This window comes from Myotis yumanensis, unplaced genomic scaffold (genome assembly GCF_028538775.1).
Source record: "Myotis yumanensis isolate MYYU_CA2020_CCGP unplaced genomic scaffold, mMyoYum1.0.hap1 SCAF_11, whole genome shotgun sequence".
Classification (NCBI taxonomy): Eukaryota; Metazoa; Chordata; class Mammalia; order Chiroptera; family Vespertilionidae; genus Myotis; species Myotis yumanensis.
Window position 1 is genome coordinate 36,970,536 of NW_027223762.1, and position 14,090 is coordinate 36,984,625.

A 14,090-nucleotide genomic window follows, 5' to 3' on the forward strand; every position below is an offset into this window, starting at 1 on the left:
AAAGGAAAACACAGAGACAGCACCTGGCAGCTCCCTGGGTCTGTGAATCAACCAAGTTGTGTCAAACCCCTGCTGTGCCCCCATCTCACTTAGAACAGTGGTTCTCAACCTTGGCTGCACATTAGAATCTCCTGGGAATCTTTTTAAAATCCTGATTTCTGGGCCTCATCCTCCAGAAATTCTGTTTCTTTGTTACTAATGTTGTGGCCCCACCCCATAACAACCTGATACTAGGTTGACTAATGACCCCCTCAAAAAATAAGTCTCCCCAGAACCTGTAAATATGACCTCATTTGGGGGGGAGGGGAGGGAGGTCTTTGCATATAAAATTAAGATAAGGATCTCAAAACGAGACCATCCTGGATTAGGGTGGGCTCTACATCCAGGGATAACTGTCTTTGCAAAGGAGGGAAGGATGTGAATGTACTTGATGCCAATGAACTGTACACTTAAAAATAGTCAAAATGGTACATTTTATGCTATGCCTATTTCACTTCCATAAAAAAATGTAATGAAGAGACACCCAGGGGGAGGTGATGTGAAGATGGAGGCAGAGACTGGAGGCCCATCGCTTGTGTTTGCAAGCCAGGACCCCCGGAATCGCCAGCAGCCACTGAGGCTGGGGGACAGGCACGGGGCAGATTCCCTCAGTGCCTCTCAAGGAGCCAACCCCGCTCACACCCTGACGGTGGACTTCTGGCTCCAGGAGTTTGTGGCAGTTTGTCACTCCCCAGCCCTAGGAAACGAATCCTTAGGACGACACTTGACCGAGGACACATGGCTCCTCTGCTATGGAGACTTGGGGTTTCTAAATATAAGTCCAGAGCTTGGTCCACTGTTGGAATGCCCCCTGCTGCTGCGAGCCAGCTCTCGGGGTTCATGAGGCAGGTGGGGCTAGAAGCAAGGCTTTCATCTGTGCTGGCAGTGATGGTGAGGGTAGCGAGGCCCCCAGAGAAAACAGGTCACCATCTCATTGCCTGGAGGCTTTTCATTCCTCAGGAAGCTCTGTTTCTAATGTTTCTAGAAACTGGGCTGAATAACAGAAATGCCTCCAGGGCCACACGCACTTGCACTACACAACTCCAGGGGGCGCCCTGACGGAGTCAACAGCAGCAATGACACCCAGGGGGCTGCAGTGCAGGGCACCACTGCACACAGTGGCGTTGGACACTTGTGCTGAACAGGCCTTCAGGGAGGCCGGCTTCCTCATTCTGGTCCCAGTTCTCCCGCAGGACTAGCTGGTGGGTCCCAGCCTGAGAACCGTGTGGGCTTCATCAGTCGGGGCCTTTGTATCTTGGAGCTCTTACCAGAACGTAAGCCCACATGGCCCACAGGCTCAGGAGAGGACCGCGCCCGGACCCAGGGCCAGCGGAAGCAGTCTGGGCCTCCGCGGGGCTTCCTCTCATGTTCTGTGTGGTTTGCGGAGGATTCCCTGGCTCTAGGTTTTTAGAGGAAAGTGTCGGAGAGACTTCAAGTTGTTAAGCTTGGGGGCTGCCCTTGGACAGTTCTGTCACATCCCTGCATTCCTACTAGGATTTAACCTTTCCCTAGATTCTGTGAGCCCAATACATGTGCATGTATATGGATATAAACATGTATATTACTATATATATTTACATATAACATAACACTATATGTTTATATATTATATATGTACATGCATCTTTAAGCTCCTCGGAACCAGGCTGCCTTAGATATGTCTCTGAACCATCTGACATTCTGTGGGAGCTTCGCCTTCCTGCAGAGGGGGCAGGGGTGGGCGGGGGAGGACACGAAGTCCTTTGGATCAGTGTGTTGGGAGCTGCCACCAAGCGTATGAATTAAGAGCTGGCGTCTTTGATCTCATTGAGTAAGTGTATAGGAAAATGGATTTAAGCTGACAATAATGTCATTTCCACACAGTCCTGGAAGCACATGAGTTTGGCCTCAAAGCCAAAAGCTCCCCGACTTTCTGTTCAATGCTCTCAGCCCAATGCAGCCAAGTCCCTGGCCGGGCTCCCCAGGGTCCCGCAGGGCACGTGACGTGGGGGCAGGGCCCGCCAGGCTTCGGCCTCCAGGGGGAGGGACAAGCCCAGGGCTTTCGCTGGCCCAGCTGGATTTTCCAGTCCAGCCTGCGCGTTCCTTCCCCTTCCTTCCCCCAGCCTCTGGCGAACACGTGACGGCACGCCAGGCTCCAGAAAGTGAGGGGGGTTCTCCTGGGGGCCTTCCTGTTGGGGGCCCTAGAGGCTCTGCCAGCCCCATCTTGGGGGGCAGGACTGCGGGGCTTGGATGCCCCCCTTTTCCTTTCCTCCACCTCCTCATCGCCCCTGCGTCCTCGCCCCGGCTCCACTCCCCCCGCAGACCCCCTCCCACCATCTGCCACTGACACGTCCAGGTGGAGAATGGCAGCGCCTCGGGCTGGAAGGACCCAGAGACCGTCCTCTGCAGCCCGTGCGCTCTGCGCAAGGAGACCCGAGGCCACCAGGCGCAGGGAGCGGAAGAGCAGCGCTGTGGCCGATGGTCCGAGGGGGCGAAGGTGTGCGCACGGGAAGCCCCCCCCCCCTCTCTTCCTGTGGACTGGGAGGGGGTCCCCCCGAGCACCAGGGTCGGCAGTGGGGACCAGTCGGGTGGGCATTTGGGGAGGGAGGCTTCAGGTCAGTCTCCGCCTGGCCCCTTCGCCCCTTCGCGTGGCACTGCCCATCTCCCGCTGCCTAGTTGGCGGGCGCAGGAGGACCAGAAGCTCAGCTGGCGCGCAGCGGGCCGGCGCTGGGCTGGGCTGGGGAGGGCGGTCGCCGGGGCAGCCAGGGTGTCCGGAGGAGACCCCCGCCGCCACTCCCGGGCAGATTCCGCCCACCCCGCCCGCTGCCTCCGCTGCTCCCGCGGTCCCCGGGAGACGCGAGCCGGCCTGGCGGCTGGATGCGAGCGTCAGAGCCTCCCGGGCAGTCACGACCTCCAGCCCCGCCAGAGAGCTCGGAGTTCCCGCTCCATCGCCCGCCCCCCACTCCCTTCCTCGCCCCCAGGCCTGGCGTCTGCATCCCGCCTGCGAATGTTCAGCCGCTGCCTGCCCTGGGCCTGAGCCCGGCCCATCTCCCTGGGGCAGCATCCCTGGTCTCTCCTTCCGCCCTCCTGGACCAGCGTCCGCTAACTGGGGCCCTGGAACCAGCACCATCAGCGCCCCCACAACCCCCCCGAACTTGCTAGAAATTCGGACTCTACTGAATCAGAGTCTGGTCCCAGCAAGGGGTGTGCCACGGGCCTGCAGGACACATCTCGTCCTCTGAGGTTTGAGAAGCGGGCTCTGGAGCAAGGACGACGCCTGGTCCAGCTCCGCCCGGGAGGGTACACTGAGCTCCTTGCTGGTTACTGATGGGTGAGCAGGGAGATTGTTCTTGCAGGCAACCCCGGGTTCTTTAAGAAAATTGTCTCCTGGATGGTGACTAGAAGTGACTTGGAAAATAACACAAATTTCCTCAAAGAACTGACCCACTTAGCGCCTCTTTCGATTAAATCCCGAATTGTTTACAGCGAGCTGGAAAAGCACACTGACTCTTGCCCGGGGCCTCCGGGCCTCACGGCCTGGGAGGCTCACGAATTCAGCCTTCTTCTGGAGAACCTTGGGCCACTGCTTTACGGGTGTCACTTCCAGGCCAAGTGAAAATCTAGCCAAGAAGGTTTGGGGTACATTTGAAGAGACTGATCTAAGGTCATTCCCACTGCGCTGGCCAGTTTGGCTCAGTGGATAGAGCCTCAGCCTGCAGACTGAAAGATTCCCGGGTTCGGTTCCCCAGCGTGGGGTGGGTAGGAGGCAGCCAGTCAATGATTCTCTCTCATTGATGTTTCTATCTCTCTCTCTTCCTTCCTCTCTGAAATCAATAAAAATATTTTGTAAAAAAAAAAAATAAAGGTCATTCCCATTTCATAGGCAGCAACTACTTCCCTGAACTAGAAAAGATGTGGACAAATGGAAAAGATATGGCCATGATATTTTGTCTTTTCCCCCCAGAATATTCCTTAACATTTTTACATAACGTTTTTAAATAAAACTTAAAACCTACAAAACTCTGTAATGTGCCCCCATCCCTAAGACAAGTCTCCGTTGCTAACCTAGTGAGAGAGAAGGCTGGCCTAGTGGCGGTGGCTCAGTGGGGAATGTCTCCATCCAACCGGAAATCCTTTTTACATGCAGCCACCTTTGAGCCACGCTGCCCTCAACCCAAAGGAGTCATTCTGATGGTGGCGGATTAGAGAGAGGGGGAGATTTGACAGCGGTTGGCCAGCCCCTCAAGTCGCATCCCCCAGGCGACATCCCCACCTGCCTCTGGGCAGTCTGAGAGGGCAGAGGGGTTTGGGAGGATAGGGCCTCTGGCTGGTCAGTGGGTGCCCCTGGGCGGACGAGGATGGGAGAGGGTTTGATAGAGCAGTGCCGACTGTGCGGTGTCAAAGAGCCTTGGAACTATCCCTTCTCTTTGTCCCAGCAATTCCACTTCAGGTAATTCTCCCACGGGAATAATCAGAGAGGCCCTAAATGAACCGCCACAATGGGGGAGTGGTTTACTCAGGAGTGGCCCCGTCACGGAGGAGCAATGTACAGCCACCTAAAACCCCTCTTTCAAAGAATTTCTCACGTGAGAATTGCTCACAATATAATGTAAAAAAAAAAAAAAAAAAAAAAAAGTCGCATAGAAAATATATGCACTGCAGCCCCCTTTTTTTCTATAATGAGTACATGTTACCTTAGAATTTTGGAAAAAAACTATTTAAGAACTCACAGTGCCAGATTCAAAGACGAATAAGACACACATTTAGAGCCCTGGGCCCATGGTTAAAGGACATAGAGGTGCCCAGACAGCAGCAATGGAAGCTGAGTGGATGAATGTGGAAGAAACCAGCCTGGTGCAGTGGGAGCTCAGGGCAGGGAGAGAGAACATCTGCTGGGGCTTCAGCTCCTTGGGGACAGATCAGTGTACACGACACAACGCACAGAGAAGGGGCCGTCAGAGCCCAGTTTGGCTCCCCGGGGCCCTGTGACTTCAGGCAAATCACTCCAAACTAGTCTGACTTGCCTTGTCTGTAAACGGGATAACAAAGAGGTTCCTATGAACAATTTTACTAACATAATAGAGGTGAAGCATTGCCCCTGGCACAAAGGAAGTGCTCAGGAAAAATTAGATTTATAATAAAAGTGTTAGTTAATGTATTCATTGATTTTTGAGAGAGAGCAGTGGGAAGAGAGAGAGAAAAAAACATCAACCTGCTGTCCCACCCATCCATGCATTCACTGGTTGACTCCAGCCTGTGCCCTGACAGGGGATTGAACCCACAACCTCGGCTCCTGGGGAGGACACTCCAACCAGCTGAGCTACCAGGCTAGGGCTATAGTAAAAGTTTTAACACCAAGTCTAGGTGGGAAAGCATAAGAGCTGTGCGGAACCAGTGGGGGTGCAGGGCATGGGGTTCATGGGGAGAGGGTGGGAGAGAAGGCACGGGGGGATGGGTGTGGCCTGGGGCAGGGAGTGGGCACAGGTGGAGGGGTGCAGCTGGTGTAAGCTCTGCTCAGGGGTAGAGGCTGGGAGACCATGTCTGGGGAAGGGGGGTGGGTCTGTCCTTCCCTGACTAACGGAGTAAGTGAGGCATGTGGGGAAGATCATGTGGACGGAGTTTCCAGAGATGGACTCAGAGCCCTTAGCTCCGACTATGGAGGGAAGGGAAAAGGCACGGAGGGGTGTACGCAGAGCGCCCGGCATTTGCTGAGGATCTACATTACACCACAGACTGCTTTGTCCTCTCAGCAAACCTGAACATCACTGTGTCCATTTTACAGATGAGAAAACTGAGGCTGAGGATCACACACTAGCACCAAGTGGACTACGATTCAAGCCAGCGAGCGAGCGTGAGCTTCCACCTGGCTGCGCACCAGCACCTGGAAGACCAGCGTTTGTGGTGCTCCCAAGGCCTCAGCAGTCAGAGACCTCGAGGAGCACAGAGCCAGCCCGCGGGTTTCCAGGGACCTTCCTGATGAAATCACCAGAAAGACCCTTTCAGCCCTTCCCGTCCCCCAAAGTGGGACCGGACTGCAAGCGCCTGCACTAGGTGGACCAGAGGTTTGTGTATGTGTATGTGTGTGGGGGGGTGGGTGGGGGGGGATCCTTTAGGTTTTAACAGAAATGAATTAAAATATTTTGGTCTTTGTGTTTGTGTTTTTGAGAATGTTATAAACCCCTTGGTAGGACTAGAGGCTGTGGAGGCAGCCCCTGCATCCCCCATACCTGGCACATGCCTGTGAGCCAGGGGACCGGCTCCCTCCTGAAGGGCTGATGCCTTGGGCCCACACTCCTCTCTCCTGCTGACATCTGAAAGATGAAATGCCTCAGATAAGAATTTAATTCTTGCCAGAATGGGCAAGACGGCTGAGCTCCTGAAGGTGGGTACAAGAGAGAGACAAAAGGGGTCCCGAGAACCCTGGCGTTGGCCCGCTCCACGTGGAGCTCCGGCTATCTTCAGGCCGAGTCTCATTGCCTGAGCGAACTCTTCATTTTTCCCAAGCCACCTGGCAGAGAGCCTGACCACGGCATCTGCCTACCCCGTTTCCTGAAACTCTGGCCTCCTCCCTGGGATTTACAGACTTTGGGAGGGAGGTGCTGTGTTGCTTCACAGTGCCGATGCCCATTTTTCACAAGAGAAAACTGGGTGTCAAAGTACCGAGAATAGATTCTGCAATGAAAGCATTTGGAGCCAGACAGTGGGAGAAACCTCATTTATAACAAGGGTTCTCGGCCATGGCTACAAATTCGAAGCACAGGACACTTTAAAAATACTGATACCCAGGCTCCTCCAAATATTTACTCTGGGCTGATGAGGCTCTTTCTTTCTTTCCTTCTTTCCCTCCCTCCTTGCCTCCCTCCCTCCCTCCCTTCCTTCCTTCTTTCTTCACTTCCTTCTATTGTTTGAAAAGTCTTCTAGGTGATTCTAACATGCCAGGTTCCACCTAAATAAAACAACTGTGTTAAAAGAAAACTATCTAATTGAGAAATGGAATGGACAAAGGATATGAATGGGCACTTCTCAGAGAAGAAACAAAAATGGCTGATAGGCACATGAAAAACTGTTGACCCCAATTAATAATTAAAGAAATGCTAAATAAAACAAAATGAGATAGCATTTCATGTATCAAATTGTCAACCTTTTTTTTTTTTTTTTTTTTTGTAAGGAAAGAATATTTCAGGAAGAGCTATGGTGTGTCTGTGTGAGTTGAGGTGGGGAGGGAGGATCTCAAACACTATTTATGAGAATAAATGGTTACAACCTTTCCTCAGGGCACTTGGGCAACACGCACCCACCTTTCACCACATCAATTTCACTTCAAGATTCCAGATAGGATATACTGAGATTTTAACTAGCATTGTGCATCAAAAAATTGGAAATTTCTAAATATTAAACATTAGGAGATTGGTTCAATTAATTATGGTGCAACAGTAGAATAGAAGGCTGCACAGCCATTGAACATGAGATAGTGGATGAATACATACATCCCCACTTGGGAAGGTGTTCAGATAAATTATTGAGTGTGTGTGTGGGGGGGAAGCAGTTTCCAAATTGTAGTGATACCTTTTTGCTTCATTAAAAAGAAAATAGAGTGTAGCCCTAGCCGGTTTGGCTCAGTGGATAGAGCATCGACCTGTGGACTGAAGGGTCCCAGGTTCGATTCTGGTCAAGGGCACATGCCCAGGTTGTGGGCTCGATCCCCGTAGGGGGCGTGCAGGAGGCAGCCAATCAATGATTTTCATCATTGATATTTCTATCTCTCTCTCCCTCTCCCTTCCTTTCTGAAATCAATAAAAACATATTTTAAAAAATAGAGTATAAAATATATGTGTATGTTTGTGTCTGAACTAGGAAGAAACTTACAAAAATATATACAAGGTTTTTAGCAATCCTTGCCTCTGAGTAGTACAATGGTGATCACTTTATATTCTTATCTTTGCTTCTTTGTGTTTTCTAGCTTTGCCCTACAAAGGACATACTTGTTTTTGTCAAAAGGAGAAAAATATATTTTTAATGTGCATTTTACTCTCCAGAGAAAACTTTGCGATTGTGTTTTCTTCTGGGAGGGGAGGAGTGAACATCTTGGAGCCATGGAATCTGCAGATAATCCCCTGACCACTCATCCTCCTCTCTACATCTTACCTTAGATCAAGAAGCCAAAATAGAAGCCCAAACTGGGTTTCCCCTTCTCTTCCAGGCCTTTTGCCACACTGCTGGGCTGTGAGATGGCGGAGGGAAGTGGAACGGGGGAAGAAGAGGATCCAGAGGTCTGAGGGATCCCCATCAGAGTAGAGAAGACCCAAGCTTCCAAGTCCGGGCTGCACCTCTGTGTGTCTGTCTGAGCCTTGTTACCCTCGCTGAGCCTTGGCGTCCCTAGCTATAGAACGGGAATAATAATAGTTCTGACTTCATGGGTGGGTGTGAAGTTTTACTGAGCTGGTGGAATGTAAATGCTTAACACGTTGCCGGGAACACAGCACTCAATAAATGGCGCTACTGATTCTGACTTGGGCAGCCAGGCCGTTCCCTGCCCCAGAGGTGGACAGATGCACACAGGGAGCCTCCGATGGCCCTGACCCTCACTGAGGCCCCTGTGGCCACCTCCAGCGGGAAGCTGGGGAAAGAAGCCAAGGACCAGAGTCAGGGACCTATTACCCGGGGGCCACGCTGGGTAAGAGCTCCCTACCCCGCGTGCCCTGTCACTTCATCAGGCAAATGCCCTCAGGGACCGGTACCCCATCTTGGCCCTTCCTCCTACAGTCACTCCATTGATCTCAGTCCATTTGGTGATATGCCAGGGCGGCCCAAGGCCTCTGAACTCAAACTGCCACTGTTCATCTCCCCTGCTCTTTACATGTGGGACTTGGGGGTTAAAAACAGCCTTCATGCACCCGTCCTCACAACCTCCAGGGCCATCTCCCTGCTTCCGAGCCCGTGGCTGTCAGCCCAGAGCGCAGGCTCCCTCCAAAGAGCACAGAGCTCTTCAGTGCAGAGCGAGGTGTCTCTGGGGCACAGAGCCTCCCAGCCCTGCCCAGGTATGGGGAGGCGCCTCTGCAACAGTGCGGATGCCCTCTGACAAAATCCGGAACAGAGTGGTTTTCTGGTCTTCTAGAAGTTTCCATCTGGACAAGGGAACTGCTCCCACTCCCTAACCTAGAGGAGGCCATTGTCCCTGGAGGCAGCAGCTGGCTCCAATTCTCCAGAGGGGGCTGCCTGGGACCACGTCTTCGGAAACCATGTTTGGAGGCGAGAGCCTTTATAGCAGCAGGTTGAACTCCGGTGATCCCCTAAGCCAGGAAAGAGTTGAGAGAACCTTTCGGGGTTAGTACAGAGGACCTGTGGGCCAGCTTGACTTCACATCTCCGGAATGAGTGAGGGGATGGATGGACGGATGGATGAATGAATGACTTGAGTTTACTCTTTATTTCTAGAGTTAATTAAGGCAGAGAGAGAATAAAACATCCGTGATGTGCTAACAGCAATGAGGAACTACGTAGTTCAACGAGCCTGGCATGGAGTTGAGCACACAGGGTCAGTGGGCAGCCCCCCTGTGCCTGTGCTGCCCCGCAGCTAAGCCAGAACGTGGCCCACAGTGCTGTGTGGCCACCCCTCGGATGCACGAATGAAGGACATTACCGCCCAGAGGAGTAGGAAAGGGGGGAGGGGACTCTGGGTGTGTCTCCACATGGAGTTAAGGCCATTTGTGCTTCTCCGTGTGGCCTGACAACTGCGGGAACCTGGAAGTCAAGCACCCACAGATGGGAAGCTCATTTTAAAAAGTGAAATTAACAGAGCAGGAGGGGCACCGCCAGATCAAGAGGGCTCCAGTTCACACCCCAGGCGGCTCTCCTAGCAACCTCGAGAAGAGGCCAGAGCTCCTGCCAAGCTAGTCAAATAACACCTCACCCAGCTGCAGGTCTTCCCCTCAGAACTGTCTGACATTCTAAGATGTAACTGCCCCCACCCCGGTCCCGCGCGGACACACACACACACACACACACACACACTGTGACCCTGTCCTGGGCTATTCTGTTTGATGCTTGAGCCAGAGCTAGGGTTTGTGTGGACTGGATTCCCTGAAGGTGGAGCTTCTGTGTGGGATGGGGTGCCCAAGAACTCCTCCGGAGAGCCCGACCCCGGCCCCCAGGCAGCCCATGGCTCAGGCCCTCTGGGTTCATTGCTGGGCAGTTGCCTCTCCCTGATCTGGACACAGTCCCTGGGCTCCAGCCTTCTGCTTGGTCCTCATCTCCTGTCTCCACCCCTGGACCCCCAGGCTGAAAAGGTCAGTCTCAGGGGCAGTGCCAGGCCCTGTCAGATGGGGGCGTTGGACCCGGGAGGCATCTGGAGTGGAAGGCAGGCCTGCAAAGCTGGTGTTTTTCTCCTGGGAGTGGCCCCTTTGTGTGACTCAGACCCTGAGAATTTGGGAGCCCTGCTTGGCTCTGGCTGATGCTGGGCTCCCAGGGGCCCTCACCGGCCTCAGCGTGAATGCACTTGGGTTTCTTGGCTCCCCTGGCCCCCTCCCACTCCCCTCAGTGGATTCCTTTTGTTGTCACTAAATCCCCTCCAAGCTCCCCTTCCAAAAGCCAGCAGATCCAAGTGGAATTCAACACCCAAACACTCACACAAAAGCGAGGATTAATAGCTGGCTTTGTCTGGGCACAGATGTGCAGCAGCTTGGGGCGGGGGGGCGGGGGGGGGGTAACATTTTTTCCTGCCACTCGAGTGAACCCAGCTCCACACGGGGGAGGGGGGAGGGGGAAGCGGGGGGAGGGGCAAGAAGGAGGGACTGCCACATGGCTCCCTCAGGAGCTCTCTGAGCTGAGCCCCACCTCTCTGAGCTGCTGTGCTCCTGGGGTCTGGCCCCACCAAGGAGACAAAGGTCCTCTCCCACTGGAGGCCCCTCAGGGTCCCCTCCTTTCCCTTCCAACAAGTCACACTCAGCTGCTGGCGGGCACTCACAGTCCCTGTTCTGGAGCCTGACTCTGAAACAGGCCCCAATCCTCAAAGAAACCCATGAGCTGAGCGAAGTAATGGGGCACTGACTGGAGGCCCCAGGAGCTTGTCAGCTCAGGCAGATAGAGAGGGTTCCTGGCGGAGGTGGGACCAAAGTCCAAAGGATGGGCGGGGTCTGGAAAGGAGGGAAGGAGGAGGGCGTCCCAGGCAGGGGACTCCAGGAAGAGTCCTTGGGGCAGGAGAGAGCAGGGCCGGGCAATCCTGGAGGAGGGTGTGCATAGTCCTTTGGGGCAATAGGGAGCCACCAAAGGTTGTGGAGCAGAGGTGGAGCTGGAGGAACACTGTGGGAGTGGGGACAGGCGGGAGGAGCTGGCAGCCCAGAAGATAAATGAGCGTTGCTGGGGGCAGAGCCGGTTCTCATCCAGTCCCCCCTCTGTCTCCAGCAGAATCCCGCTTCTGAACAATCCAGGACAATGTTCAGCCACGTGGTCGTGGAGGTTTTGAATTTGGTCCTCAGCACTTCAGGGAAAAGTATTATATTTCCCTTTTGCCCTGTGTCAGGCCAGTCAGGCTCCATTCCCAGCTCTCTGGTTGGGAATATGATATCGGTCAAGTTTTGGTGATTGGGCTGGGGGTGGGGGGCCTCCCCCTCCTTAGGGTGGTGCACGTATCTGGGGTCTCTAGCCCATCTGGTCTCTGGGGAGCTTGTTGACCAAGACAACTGTCAGGAGGCTCAGAGGAGGGAAAACAGGGAAGAAACAAGGAAGCAAAGAAATGATTGCGATGCCTTTACATGGTGATGACTGCTGTGGGGAAAATGAAAGAGCGATGTGCCTGGCTGGGGGTGGGGTGGTCAGGAAAGGCCACTCTGAGGAGGTGGCATTCGAGCTGAGACTTGGGTGGGGCAGGCAAGACAGAGCGGGACTGGGCGGGAGTGGGGGGAAGGGAGAGGGAGAGAACCTGGGCAGGGCAGGGCAGGGCAGGGCAGGGTGGCTGGAGAAGTTCACACTGGCAGCGTTTAGGAGCAGCAATTTTGTTAGGGGGACACTGGAGGATTTTCTTCCTTTTAGGTTGAAAGTTTGGATCTGGCTCCGTGGGTCACACCGGGCCTGGGTCAAGCAACCTGGAACTGGCAGAGGGCCTTGTCTGCCCCCTTGGCTGAGCCCCTTCTGCTCCTTCAACTCCCGAAGAGTGTGCATGTGTTTGGGTTGGAGGAGAAGCCTGTCGGGGGTGGAGGGGACAGAGGGAAGCTCTGACTGGCTTCAGTCCCCCGGAGGGAGTCGGTTACAAAGCTCCAGGAGACCAGGCGACCCCGGCTCCATGGCTCTGTGGTCGGCAGCAGGGCGGGCGGCAGCAGGTGTCAGACCAAACCTGGGCTCAGCAACCTTGGTCCTTGGGTTCTGGCTAGAAAAGAATTCAGAGCAAGCCCCACACTGTAAGAGACCATTCATGTGGTAAATCATAGAGTAGAAAAAGGAATTCCTAGAAGAAATGGGCTTAGGAATCAAGTTCTAGAGCTAAAAGGAGGGTCCTTGGAACTGGGGAGTGAGGGAGCTAAAGGTAATGTGCCTGGGGAGGGGGAGGGGGAGGGGGAGGGGAGAAGGGGACAGGGGGAGGGAAAGGCATGGGTATGTTCCCTGGAGGGTCCTCCATTTTTAGGATTTCAAGGGCAGAGATTTTAGGGGAGGTCCCAGGGGCAGGTCTCAATAGAATATCCAGCTGTTTCCCAGGTGTGTCCATTCAGGGTCCTGGTCTCCACTGATTGATTGGCCAGCACCAGGGCAGGGGGGTCATTATCCAAAGCAGCTGGGCCCAGGGCAGCCATGGCTGGTTTTGTTGCTTTTCTGGGCCAGAGCTGAAATACAACTGAGGCCTAGATCTCTAGGGAGGAAAGGCCAGGAGGTCGAAACCTCAGGACCAGCAATACCCGAGGGGAGGGTGAGATATGCGAGGGGAGGGTGAGATATGCGAGGGGAGGGTGAGATACCCGAGGGGAGGGTGAGATATGCGAGGGGAGGAAACTTCACCCGGGAGAGGTCCCCACCCTACAACCCACTGTCCATTGTTAGGCGCCTGGGGCTTTCCATCCTGGTGACCTTCTTTGTACCTGGCCCATCTCCTTGCTCTGCTCCGGGCTGTCTAACTGCCTACAGCAGCTCCAGGTTCAAAAGAAGGTGCTAAGGTAGGAGCCAGAGGTGGGGACTGCCCTCCGCTGCCGGCTCTTCCACTTAGCAGACTGGGCCCCTCCCTGCACCTCAGTTTCCCCAGGCCTGCTCGGCCTGTCCCCTCCAGATCGCCATGAGAATCCAACAATGCGAATGTCTGTGAATGTGGGGTGTGATTGTCGAAACCAACAGACCCTCTCCAGGCCCAGGGAAGCCGCAGTCCGCGAGTGTGTGGCTTGGATTGACTTTGAACAACACCATTTCAAAAGCGCTGGGCCACCTGGCACTGTTTCCAGACACTCAGCTGGGAGGTAAGTGACCATAAATCCTTTTCTAGAGGCGGCCTGGCTCCGCGCACCAACGCACCTAACAGTGGCGTGCACGCCCACCAGCAATCACGCCCTGAGAAGACAAGTGGAAAAGAAGTGTGTTGGGGCGGGGGGGGGGGGGGGGGGGGGGGGGTGAGTAGAGGGGGGGGCGCTGTTTGTGCTCCGGCTCCTGAGGCCGGCAGGCCAACCCCCCTGAGGTGGTGTCTGCGTCCGTCCGGAGATTGCTCCCAGCTCGCCCCACCCCTCCCCCTTCCTGGCTCCAGCCTCTCCCCCGCCTGAGCTGCTGCAGCCATTTCTTGTCACTGCAGAACAATAGGCCTTGCTAGCAGCTGGCAGCTTGGCCGCCCTGCCCGGGGAGGGGCGGGAGGGAGGGACAGAGGGAGGGAGGGGGGCCTCCTGGCGGCCTGTGGGCTGGGGCAGCCAGCCTGCTGCAAGGGGGTTCCCAGCTCCAGGGACAATGCCAGCCTGTGCGCCTCCCTGGTCGTGCTCACAGCTGTGTCATGTGCGTGCTCAGTGAGTTGTAACCCTGGGGACTGTTACTCCTGATTCAAAGACACCTTCCCAAGAGGAGCAACAGGACATTAAAAGCAAAGATGGAAGAGGCAGCAGGGACTCTGGGACC